The following is a 12,741-nucleotide window of genomic DNA, read 5'->3' as shown; positions in this document are numbered from 1 at the left end:
CTAAGCAAAGCTTGGGGTGCTAGGCGACGATATACATACTTATATAGATAAATACATATTTATATACATAGAAAACACCCATGACTCAGGAACAAATATTTGTGTTCATCACACAAATAAATGCCCTTACCGGGATTCGAACCAGGACCATCGGCTTGACAGGTAGGGTTACTACCTATTTAGGCTAGACCGGTCGTCAATCCAAATGTGGTTTACATAAATACAGTATGAAAAGATTCGGCAAGGACGTATTTATGTACAAATGAAATATGCATTTATCTTGCAGCGAAGGTAAGAGGTTCTTACTAGACTGAAAAGGACTAAATTTACCAAGGAAGTACCTTTTCAAGCAAAATGCTGCATTCATCTAAATGAATGACCCAATCCTACACTCTAAGCACGTGTGTCACACTTTAGAGGTATATTCAGAAATGCGCAGTTGAATTTGAATATGATTTAAATATCAACATCGCATTGGTAGCTGAATGATTTACACATGACCAAGGGGCGAAATTCTCATAGTAAAAATTCAAATATCAAAAGGAGAGAATACAAAGTTTCATCGACTATCCATAATAAAAGCAGGTCAAATAAGTATGATAATAATTATTAGGAATAAAATAATACGATTGAAAGTATAAACTTAGTTGATCAGTACATAATATTTTATAGATTTTTCTTGTTATCGATGTTTTTCATCGAGTACCTAATTATTCAGTAAGATATCGGTTTTCTCCTTATGTCGAAAACGTTTCAAATACATTTAATGCTAATTATACTCACTTACTATTTTATTTCATTAAAACCTGAGATACCTATAGATACATATAATATTATATACCTTCTTTATCTGATGCAGACTCATTAATTTTTTTTAGATAATTATTGCCTATTAATTATGGCTTGAGATCGGCTAGGAAACCTTATTCCTAGAGTTGACATAGGTACTAGTTTTTATATAGTAGTGTAGTAATATTTAAAACAAAAATAGGTTAGATTTGTTTCCTAGCTAAACTGAACATTTTAAATATTGGTATAAAAATGTCTGCTTCCGAATACACTTCGCTAAAGCTCTATTAGTTGATGCAGTTCCTGCATCAACTCTTCCTGTAATTTAAACTGCACTCTGAGATGTACCGACTTCCTACCTACCGAAAATTTATAGCCTAGTATACCCAGTAAACCTAGTGATTTACTCGACTGAATAAAGTTTAGAACTTACGTCAAACGTTAGCTAACTAATATATTGCTGAAACTTAGTTCGTACTCACTTTGTAACTATTTAGTTTAATCAAACCATCAATTTATATAATATATAATAGGTAGGTATATAAACACATTACAGTAACAAAAAATATCAAGTAAAGCTAAACTTGTGCTTTACTATGAGGAAGAGAAAAATTTAGCTTTACTATTATCAACTTTTTGTTCGAGAAAAAATGTTTTATTAATAATATAATATTATACACCGAGTTTGTAGGGTTCCATACTCAAAGGGTAAAAATGGGACCTTATTACTAAGACTCCGCTCTCTGTCTGTCCCTCTGTCCGTCTGTCCGTCTGTCTGTCACCAGGCTGTATCTCATGAACCGTGATAGCTAGACAGTTGAAATTTTCACAGATGATGTATTTCTGTTGCCGCTATAACAACAAATACTAAAAACAGAATAAAATAAATATATAAGTGGGGCTCCCATACAACAAACGTGATTTTTTTGCCGTTTTTTGCGTAATGGTACGGAACCCTTCGTGCGCGAGTCCAACTCGCACTTGGCCGGTTTTTATTGTTAGCGGAGTAATTATTATGAAAAAGCTCCATGTGTTATGTGGCTTAAAAACCGGCCAAGTGCGAGTCGGACTCGCGCACGAAGGGTTCAGTACCATAACGCAAAAAACGGCAAAAAAAATCACGTTTGTTGTACACATGGGAGCCAGACTTAAATATTTATTTTATTCTGTTTTGTTATAGCGGTAACAGAAATACATCATCTGTGAAGATTTCAACTGTCTAGCTATCACGGTCACGGCTCATGAGATACAGCCTGCAGGTGACAGACGGACAGACAGACAGACAGCGGAGTCTTTGTAATAGGGTCCCGTTTTTACCCTATGGGTACGGAACCCTAAAAAAAGCTACATATAATTAGCACTGTGGCTTGTGGCTTGTGGCACACCACGCATGTAGCTTTTATACATGCGTGGGTTTAATATGATTCAACATTTTAGACTTTCAGTAGGTTACTGTTGCACGTGTAGTGTAGGATGGATCAAGCGCAATGAAATTCTTGAATTTCTTGTTTAGTCATCGGGGCACTGATGACGTTAAGTCATAAACGCTTGTTATGTTTAACAAGCTCTTGATTTGATGCTCGTTTCCCTTACGTCATATTAGTTTGTTAGAAACGGATAATTATAGACACAGAGGTTGGCTAAGTTTTATGAATCCCCGGTCAGTCATAGACAGCTTACCTACTTATTTTTTAATATACCTCTATACTCACATTTTTAGATTACCTATATAATTATTACATTAAAAAAAATTACTAAATCATTTAAATAACGAAAAAACTTCTGGCTTTTTTCCACTACCTACATAAATTTAATTTACTAATTGACTCAAAAATCTACTGAATTTCTTGCTATTGTCCTTGTACATAGTGCACAAGTATATACCCGTACTGATAAAACAATTTACAATAGCATACCTACAACAATTATAACTAAACCGTTTGGAACATCAAGAATACAGTTTCGATTCCAACGATTGAAGATGTAATTCTATCTAAGCAAATTGACAATTTGGTTATGTAATTTAATCTTAACTAAATACATCAAACACTGCCTCTAAATACTTGTAGTGTATCCACATCCATATACATATTAATATTGCTTGAAATTCGAGGTGGTATTGAATATAGTTAGATGAAAATTGTTATTATTATAACTTACTTACGAAATTCATTTGTCTTTATAAACTGAAATAGATGTCATATATAAGTGTGACTACTTAAATCAAAAATATTTAATAAAATAATTTGATTTGTTCCCAAAGTTGTTCATTTGTTTTTGTTATTTACTCAAGTTACAAATGCAATTTTTAAACCTCATGCATTTAAATTTGGGAACAAATCAAATTATATTATCAAATATTTAGATTTGTGTATTTAAAGTAGTCACTCTACTAAACTGAAAGTATATATTATAATACTAGAGAGAAAAAACGCTTTTTTTTTTCTTATATTTAGCTTAAACAACAGAAATAACAGAAAAACTAAGAGATCAGTTTTGTGCTTAGGTATAATGAACAATAACTCAACTACGGTATTGTCTTCCTCATGTGCTTTCCAGTGAAAATCCCGTAAAAGTTAATATTGGGGAGGTAACCACGTTCTGGGTGGAGTTTAAACATACCCCTACTCTATAAATAATACACAAGGAGCTCACAGACGCGAATATCTCACTCAGGCCGATGCTTAACATATAAATTGATATCAATTTTTTTAGATATATTTGCGGGTGTTCGTCTGAGATAAGAATTCGGTGGGTCTTTATTGGCTAAAATGTGGAGTGATATCCGGTCGGGTAGTCGTCAATGTCTTTCTGGAAATATGATAAAATAAACTCGATAAATGAAAAAAGGAGAATGTTTGCTTTGAAATTCAATGGACAAACTTCTAGCCTAGTCGTTAGTGAACCTGCCAACGAAGCTGGAGGTCCCGGATTCGAATCTTGGTGAGGGCATTTATTTGCGTGTTGCATTTATCACAAATTAATTCCTGACTTACCTATGGAAGTTTTTTATGTACCTTATTAATTGCAGTATTATTGATAGCAGCGCGACATTACTGCCGACAGTGCCGACTGCATTAACAGGCGTGTCTCACTACGCAATTTCGTCGCTATATACAAGTACCAGAACGGCCGCCTCAGTTTTGAGGTTTTGCCATAGTAATGGAACGGACGCCTGCACGCGCTTGCGCCGCCTTGCGCGTACTAGTCTCGTTTTGTTAGGGAGTGAATCTTCTATACCTAGTACTATTATATATTCTGTGTTACTGGTGCAAATGGCAAAATCGATATTGCTGTCCAGATACGCTGCGGTACAACAATCGACATGTGAATGTAACCTTCCACCGACGATACAGCTAGGCACCGAGATGACGCCATTTTAAGCCCATTTGCCATTGGGTGGAAACAAAATAAGGGTCATAATGTATAAGTATTGAATAGGTATTCGATTTCAATGCCAGAACTTTAAGCTCCATTTATGTGGAAAAAACTCTGTCAATATAAGCAGAAAACATACTGGAAAATGGCGTATCGTGCAAAATAGAGCGATTTAAAACAATGAACGTTTATTTAACTATGAGAATTTTCATTGTCGTTTCCAGTGAAAATAGTGTAAACATACGTAATGAAATTATAAACGGAAAACGATTGTAATTTTCAGTTATTCGCAGGCCTGGTTTTTACTCTTGTTCTGGAAGTTTCACCAAGAACTACATAACAAAAAGTTACTTATGAAATAAAACTATGAAAACGGATTATATCGCGTATATTTAATTTATAATACATCCCGACGTTTCGAACTCTTTACAGCGTTCGTGGTCAACGGGTGTAACTATCGCGGTAACCGAAGACAATAAAAAGTTACTTCTTACCACAAGTGGATATTTCGAAACGTGGTATACCCAGCTGCAATGGTGCATGGCCAGTTTAAGAATGAATTCCATTCATGTGTTCATGCAATATTGCAGCTCACTGTATACCGAGTATGGCCTGTAACACAAACAAATAATTTAAAAGATAAAACTTTTGTTTAACAACTTTTAAAAATTATGAATCCTTTAGACTTCATTTTTCATACAAAAAAAATATTGTTTTCAATGTACGCTAACATCATTGTGATTGACGTTATTTGTCACGCTTCAAATATAACAAAATTCGTAATAAGTACATTGCGTTTTAGAATAAACTTTAAAGTGTACTAAAAATCAAAACACGGGTTATTCTTAATAGTTGCTGAACAAATGTTGGTCAGTTTGAGTACAGCCTACACTCTACAGTTTAATTTATTGCTCCTCTTACAGACCCGGTATAACCTTCCCATCTTTCTAGCGCAATTGTTAGGAATGACGGATCTTTAAAGCATGTAACTGTCACATTTTTGACGTAAAATGCTTAGATATGGCAACAATTTAGTATAGTTTTTTTTTAGTTCCATTTTTTTTATAATGAATAGGCAGGCGTTTGACCACGATCCCACCTGATGGTAAGTGATGATGCGGTCTCCGGTGGGGCACGGTGGTACGGTGGTGAAATTTTATTTAATTTCTAGTATTTTATGTCGCACTTTATTTACCTTTTTTTTATACTACGTCGGTGGCAAACAAGCATACGGCCTGCCTGATGTTAAGCAGTCTCCATAGCCTATGTACGCCTGCAACTCGAGAGGAGTTACATGCGCGTTGCCGACCCTAACACTCCTCTCCCTCGAGCTCTGGCAACCTTACTCACCGGCAGGAACACAACACTATTAGTAGGGTCTAGTGTTATTTGGCTGCGGTTTTCTGTAAGGTGGATGACATCTGCTGTCCTGTGCCCTACCACACCTGCCTTAACTAACACTTAAACTACCGTTGAGACTTTACTACAACGAGATAAGGTCTACAAAATGTTAGATTGTGTTATTGTTTAGACAAGTTTAGACTGCGCTTCCACCACAGAGCGCGGTACAAAGTGGCCCCGTGTATTCGATCCATAGGTATAGTGCGGCCTCACGTTAAACACCCGATTAATCCAGTTTGATGGATTGAAAGGTAATGGCAGAGTGTTTCGGCTAATGGACGAATGTCTTAAAGCGGAAGATCGGGTAACATAAATTATATACCTACCTATACGAGTATATAAACTTTATCGTTCTCAGGCGTAATAAAAAATCTACGTAAGTACTCACTTTTTCCTTTCAATGTGCTCTTAAATGGGTGAATTAACTTTAAGAACATTGATTTGAGTATTTCTACGAGCTATTCATGAATATACACGACGCAAATTTGGGCTTTATAAAAAATGCAAAATAGTAGTACAAGACGTCTGTATAAAAAGTTTGCTAACGTATTATTTCTTCATAAAAATGGATGCAGCATTGATAAGACCAGGGCTCGGAACCGGTATTTTTTAAAAACCCCGAAATAGCCCAATATTTTGATTTTTTTTATGCTCATTACGTAGGACTGAATCATGTATTTAGGAAACAATTTTGCATTATTAAAACGTCCCATTAAAAATGAAATTATAAATAAAAGAACGAAAAAGAACGTAATAATACCGGTATTTTTGTATGGAGCAAATACCGGTTTCCGACCCCTGGATAAGACAACTGCCTACTCTAATTGATGAACTACATCCATATAAAACGGCAAACGCTATTGTATGGGTTCCTATTTTCCCTAATCTGTCTTTCAAAAATAGTTTAAAACGCACTATGTGAAATCATCGCTGTCCCCGGCCTAGCGATGCTGGTATCCAATCAAATTGTTCTAACTAAAAAGTATATATTAGATATGTCAGTGTCAGAAATGACGTTTTTGTTTGAAGGAACGTAATTTTTGACACTAACATATCTAATCAATATCGTTTGTAGAACTACATAGTAGATGTCGTATATCGTTGTTCGAATTGGCCTGTATGCCTTCGTCAGGTCACTGTAAACTTGATTTTCTAATAAGAAACGAATTGATTAGTTACGGGCGTGGCGTGGCTAGGCCGGCGGACAATTATGATTCTGCAGCATTGTTAACGCGAACGAACTACGAGTACCTATGTCTATCTTTTTTCTGTCTACCTCAAACCCGTGTAAGTAATGGAAACCTTCACAAATTGAGGTGTAATTTGAGCTAAAACAATATTTCTGCAAATATCTTAAAATATATTTCGTCATAAACATCACAAATACGGCCTCAGTATTTTTGATATCTGTTCATTGTCTCGTGTTCTGATATTATCAGGTTTCAGCAAGCCGCCGTTATGCCAAAACAAATGTGTAGGCTCACAATTTTTTTTTGGAACACATTTCTTTGACGTTGAATCTGTGACATTTTTCTCCATTGCCTCGAACAGGGTGTCATTGTGATCGCAACTGGGCTACAGTTAACCGCGAAAATGGAAGGACACAAATTGCGGGCATCTTTCTCTGTCACTCTAATTACGCCTTCATTGGAGTAATAGAGAAAAATCCTCGCAATTTGCGAATTTCGGTTTTCGCGGTAGGCCCACGAGTAGTGGTTGGAGAGCCGGCAGTAAAGTTTCGAACCAACGTGATACCGCGATGAGATGCACAATGGTTTCCCATAAAAGTGATGCTAAGTCCGAATTTGATAGTCTGCCACGGCGGAACTGGCCGAAAGTACAGAAAAGATAGCCACTTCCGGTGCGAAAAAGGGGGGGTAATTTAACCCATCTGATACTGCAATAATAGCTATGGCATCAGTTAGAAATTTACTGGTAGATACAGAAAAGCGAAATCTGCCAGTATGATTCCTGCCGGAATTGCTTGGCATACGCTCTCAAAGGTGACCATCGGGACCCCTAAATTAACCCATCTGATACCAGCATGAAACCAATTCCAGTCGGTAGATATGAACCTTCTATTCAGGAATATATAAGTCTGCCAGGGCGTTTTCAGCCGAAACACCTTGACATACGAGATTTTGTGGCGCAACATCCGTGGCACCCGTATTTCGGAATTGTACATATTACGGACATTTCAAATACTGCAGGCTTATTAATTTATTACTCTATGCTTATATTTGTATATTATTACGTTATTAATAACATCTATTTCAAATTTATTAATATACACAATATAATTTGGGCATTAATTTAATACCTGCTTACGGCTTTGTACTTCTTTGTTTGCCTTATAAAGGTGCTAACAAATTAGCTACCGATATCTTTACAGTTGATAGTACTCGGCTCCTGAAGTATATGTAAGTATGAAACATTATAGGTTTTATGATGTTATTTTGAGAAAATTGGAAAACAAATTTGCTTTGTAAAAAAACTCTGTTAATGAGATAATTAAATGAGACCTCATTGAACAGATTCTAAAACCTCTTTTAAATATAAAACTTAACTGGCCACTTCACGCTGATAAATCAAATGACACGTTGACAATGACATTTAAGACAAACAAGCAGTTAAATACATGATGATTATTTTTTAGATAGAATTATAGTTTATTTATTTTGTTCGGTAAATAAAATAAAAATTATGAGAAAATTTCTTAATTTCTGTTAAAAGTTAATTGTTCTAGTGTAAAGTACTATCTCGTAAAATTTCTGTAGCTAATTTGTTAGCACCTTATATATAAATAATAAAATAATTTTAAATTACAATATCCTTTATTTACCAAAATAAACAAAATTATTATTATTACATACTTATTGTAAACGGGTGTAAAAAGACAGGATTTTCAACGTCAAGGACGATTTTTACTAATAATCCAAATATGAGCATTTTACATCATTTTTAGGGTTCCGTACCCAAAGGGTAAAGACGGGACCCTATTACTAAGACTCCGCTGTCCGTCTGTCCGTCCGTTCCGTCTGTCACCAGGCTGTATCTCATGAACCGTGATAGCTAGACAGTTGAAATTTTCACAGATGATGTATTTCTGTTGTTATTTATAAATATTGGGAGTATTATGGGTACTAGGCGAGGATATACATACATACTTATATAGATAAATATATACTTAAATACATAGATAACAACCATGACTCAGGAATAAATATATGTTTTCATCACACAAATATATGCCCTTATCGGAATTCGAACCCAAGACCATCGGCTTTGCAGACCGGTCGTCAATAGATTAGTTATCTCAATTTGTAGTGTTATAAAATAACACCCTGAATGTTAAACTACGTCATTTTTGCGTCAACGTCAAGAAATGTAGGGGAGAGGTGGGAATGACGGTATACTTAATGTTTCAAGTCCAATAAAACTAAAAATGCTATTCTTTTTAAGTTTTTGTTATTTTTATTATTATCTTTGGTAATCAGTCTTTCATAATCAACACTAACTAGGAACTCTCCAGTTAGATAATTAAATTAAAAATAAATTAAAATGGCCAAAAGTGCCTACTCTCCATCTTGCCCCCCAGGTATGGTAAGATGGGGGAACCCCTACCGGACAAGATAAGAATGATTCATAGAAATATTATATTTAGGGCCTAAACAAAACTTCAATTTTTGGATATTGGGTCCATCGTCTAATACCTTCTCACGAACTGTTTTATTTTTATTTCTTAAGTCGTCTGAGAGACAGAAAATGTGTTTACAGCTAACATGTACCCCATCTTCCCTTTATAACAGCATCCACCGCTTTTTTCTTGGCCTCTAACCACTCTCCTCTATTTGACTTTCTTTTATACTTTTTCACCGTTCTACAAGAGAAGAATAAATAAATTCAAATCCGCAATTCTTCATCAGTTTATCACTTTAAAACTACGGCCGTCAACCCTATCTTGCCCCATGTGCCTAATGAAATTCGAAAGAAAAAAAAAACCGTACTTGAAACCAAACAAGTCCTTAGCTGTTGGCGTGATTGCTGGGCCATAGGAATAAATTAACAGTATATATGTGCTGGTGATAATAAGGAAACAAACGCAAACCAAATAAAACAAAAACCGGCCAAGTGCGAGTCGCGTTCCGTACCATAATACCATTACGCAAAAAATGGCAAAAAGTCATGTTTGTTGTATGGAAACCCCACTTAAATAATTATTTTATTATGTTTTTAGAATCATTTATGCATCAATTGTGCATTACAGGTAATGAATACAGGTGTTATAAACAATTAGTTATAGTTTGTTGTTATAGCAGCAACAGAAATACATCATCTGTGAAAATGTCATCTGTCTAGCTATCACGGTTGATGAGATACAGGCTGGTGACAGACGGACAGACAGACAGACAGCGGAGTCTTAGTTATAGGGTCCCGTTTTTACCCTTTGGGTACGGAACCCTAGAAATAACAAGGAATATGGCAAAAACAGTTTTGTTGCAAATAAATAATTAACGACACCATTTGTCTAGCCGGTCACTGTGCGAACTGATTGCCATGATGGCGACGCATCGTCATGCACTAACGGGATTCTGATGGTTGGTCAGTCGTGTCGCCATATAAAGCCGCTACCCCGTCTTACTCGTCTTGCCCCTCTCTCCCCTACATAAGATAGTGATTAGACACACCAAATAGATGAAAAAACGCCTCAAGCGTAAAAGAAACCACCAAAAATCATTTTATGTCGCATTTCAAGCCTGATTTAGTTATGAATACTAATACCCCCTTATTCGTAAAACTTTACGAGCCTTAATTAGTTAAATTATGTTTTATCCTTTTCTTACAAATACATAAGTCAAAATGACAGACAAAGACAAACGATTCATATAGCTAATTCAATGACTATCAATTATATTAATCACATTATTTAATTTATTTTAACTTAATTTATTATAAATATATGTTATTAATAACGTAATAATATACAAATATAAGCATAGAGTAATAAATTAATAAGCCTGCAGTATTTGAAATGTCCGTAATATGTACAATTCCGAAATACGGGTACCACGGATGTTGCGCCACAAAATCTCGTATGTCAAGGTGTTTCGGCTGAAAACGCCCTGGCAGACTTATATATTCCTGAATAGAAGGTTCATATCTACCGACTGGAATTGGTTTCATGCTGGTATCAGATGGGTTAATTTAGGGGTCCCGATGGTCACCTTTGAGAGCGTATGCCAAGCACTTCCGGCAGGAATCATACTGGCAGATTTCGCTTTTCTGTATCTACCAGTAAATTTCTAACTGATGCCATAGCTATTATTGCAGTATCAGATGGGTTAAATGACCCCCCCTTTTTCGCACCGGAAGTGGCTATCTTTTTTGTACTTTCGGCCAGTTCCGCCGTGGCAGACTATCAAATTCGGACTTAGCATCACTTTTATGGGAAACCATTGTGCATCTCATCGCGGTATCACGTTGGTTCGAAACTTTACTGCCGGCTCTTCTACCATAGGGTAAACTCGCATTATTTGGTGACACGCCTAATTTGGTGGTACAAGTTTTGAAACATGACACCCAAGGAAGCTAGTGAATTAGGACCTTTTAAATGGGACCTCATGGCTTCACGGCTTCTGCGGCTTTGCCGTGAGGTCCCATGAGTGAAACTGTGTAGGTTAGGACCAACTTGCGTCAAAAGCAGATCAATTTTGTTTTATCAGGTAACAAAATAAATATGTTAGTGGGTAAGTAAATTGTAGCTATTTTAAGTAAGTAGATTAAGCGGCACCCCATTTTGTCCATTTTACACTTTCTTAAGAATTTAATATGCGCGGAAATTCAAGTTTAACTTCTCCACCTAAACGCAATTCAGAGTAATTTGATTAGGCTTCATGCTTTCTTTAATCAACTCTTTAGCCATTCAATCTAAATTACCACCACCCTTTTCATACATTTTCTTAGCAGAGTCAGTATCCTGATCATACCGAGCATAATATGAAAAAGCTATTTGCAGTTAGTACCATAGTTATATCAGCTTTCAGATTTTATCGCATGAGAGTCCACAGATAACATAATACAAGAGATATACCCACATACACAACTTTGGGAACAAATCAAATTATTTTGTTAAATATTTTGATTTGTGTTTTTTAAGTAGTCACACTACTATATATAAATTGTAAACTGAAATAGATGTCATATATTAAAGAAAAAGTAACGAAGCCCTCCAGTGGTGAACCCACATATCTGAGAAGCAGACTCCAGACTCAGTGAGTCGAGGAGGCCGTTAAAATTTAAGGCTCAATTGCTTTTCTTATATATTTTACAACCGCTGGGCAAAGAATAGGGGAGACTCAGCCAGAAAAGGCCTGAAGTGTACCGACTGGTACGAAAATTTTGAATTATTAGGGCAGCGTGAGGGGTCGTTGTGGAGATCCTTCGTAGAGGGATTTGTCTTCCAAGATATGATGAAAAAACATATTTTGAAAAGTTTAAATCTCGCACCATAACTTTTACGAGTAATGAATGGAATCAGTACTCCTAGTGTAAACATTCGATAGCGTGACAAGACGTACGCGTTTGCGATAAGTGTAATTTCGTATGGGATTTTGAGTTTCCAAAACGTCCCGCATAGCGCGCTGTTCAAAATCCTAATAATCTAATTTTTCCTACATTCCGTTGACGCATGCTTTCAACGCTGTGTTTATCACATTAAACAACCGCGCGCTTAAATGTATGATGGTGGACTGTTCCGTCTATTGCACTTTATTTATTTATTTTTCGGAGAACCAACAGCTATCAATTATACAATATATAATAATTAATATATTTTTGTCCCTTTAGCAGTGGAGACGTCTGGGTGTTGGTGTGCCGAGGCCAAAATTTTCTTGGGCGAATTGGGGCAGCGTTTGAGGGAGAGAGGTCATGACCCTCGTTCCGGATCATTCCTGATGCAGAGGCTGTCTGCCGCGGTCCAGCGTGGCAACGCGGCGAGCGTGATGGGCACCTTTGCGTCTGGACGGGCGCGGGACGAGTGGTTTGACTAGGTTCTAGGTGTGTCTTTTTTTAGTTTAGTTTTAATTTAGTTTAGTTTATAGTTAATTTTAGGGTAATTTATTATTATGTACAATGTCGATGTATTGTTGTGACTTGGTTTTAGTTTAGTTTACT

The sequence above is a fragment of the Cydia strobilella genome, chromosome 1, assembly GCF_947568885.1.
Source record: "Cydia strobilella chromosome 1, ilCydStro3.1, whole genome shotgun sequence".
Lineage (NCBI taxonomy): Eukaryota > Metazoa > Arthropoda > Insecta > Lepidoptera > Tortricidae > Cydia > Cydia strobilella.
The sequence above is the reverse complement of the archived record's forward strand: the minus strand, read 5'-3'. Positions refer to the sequence as shown.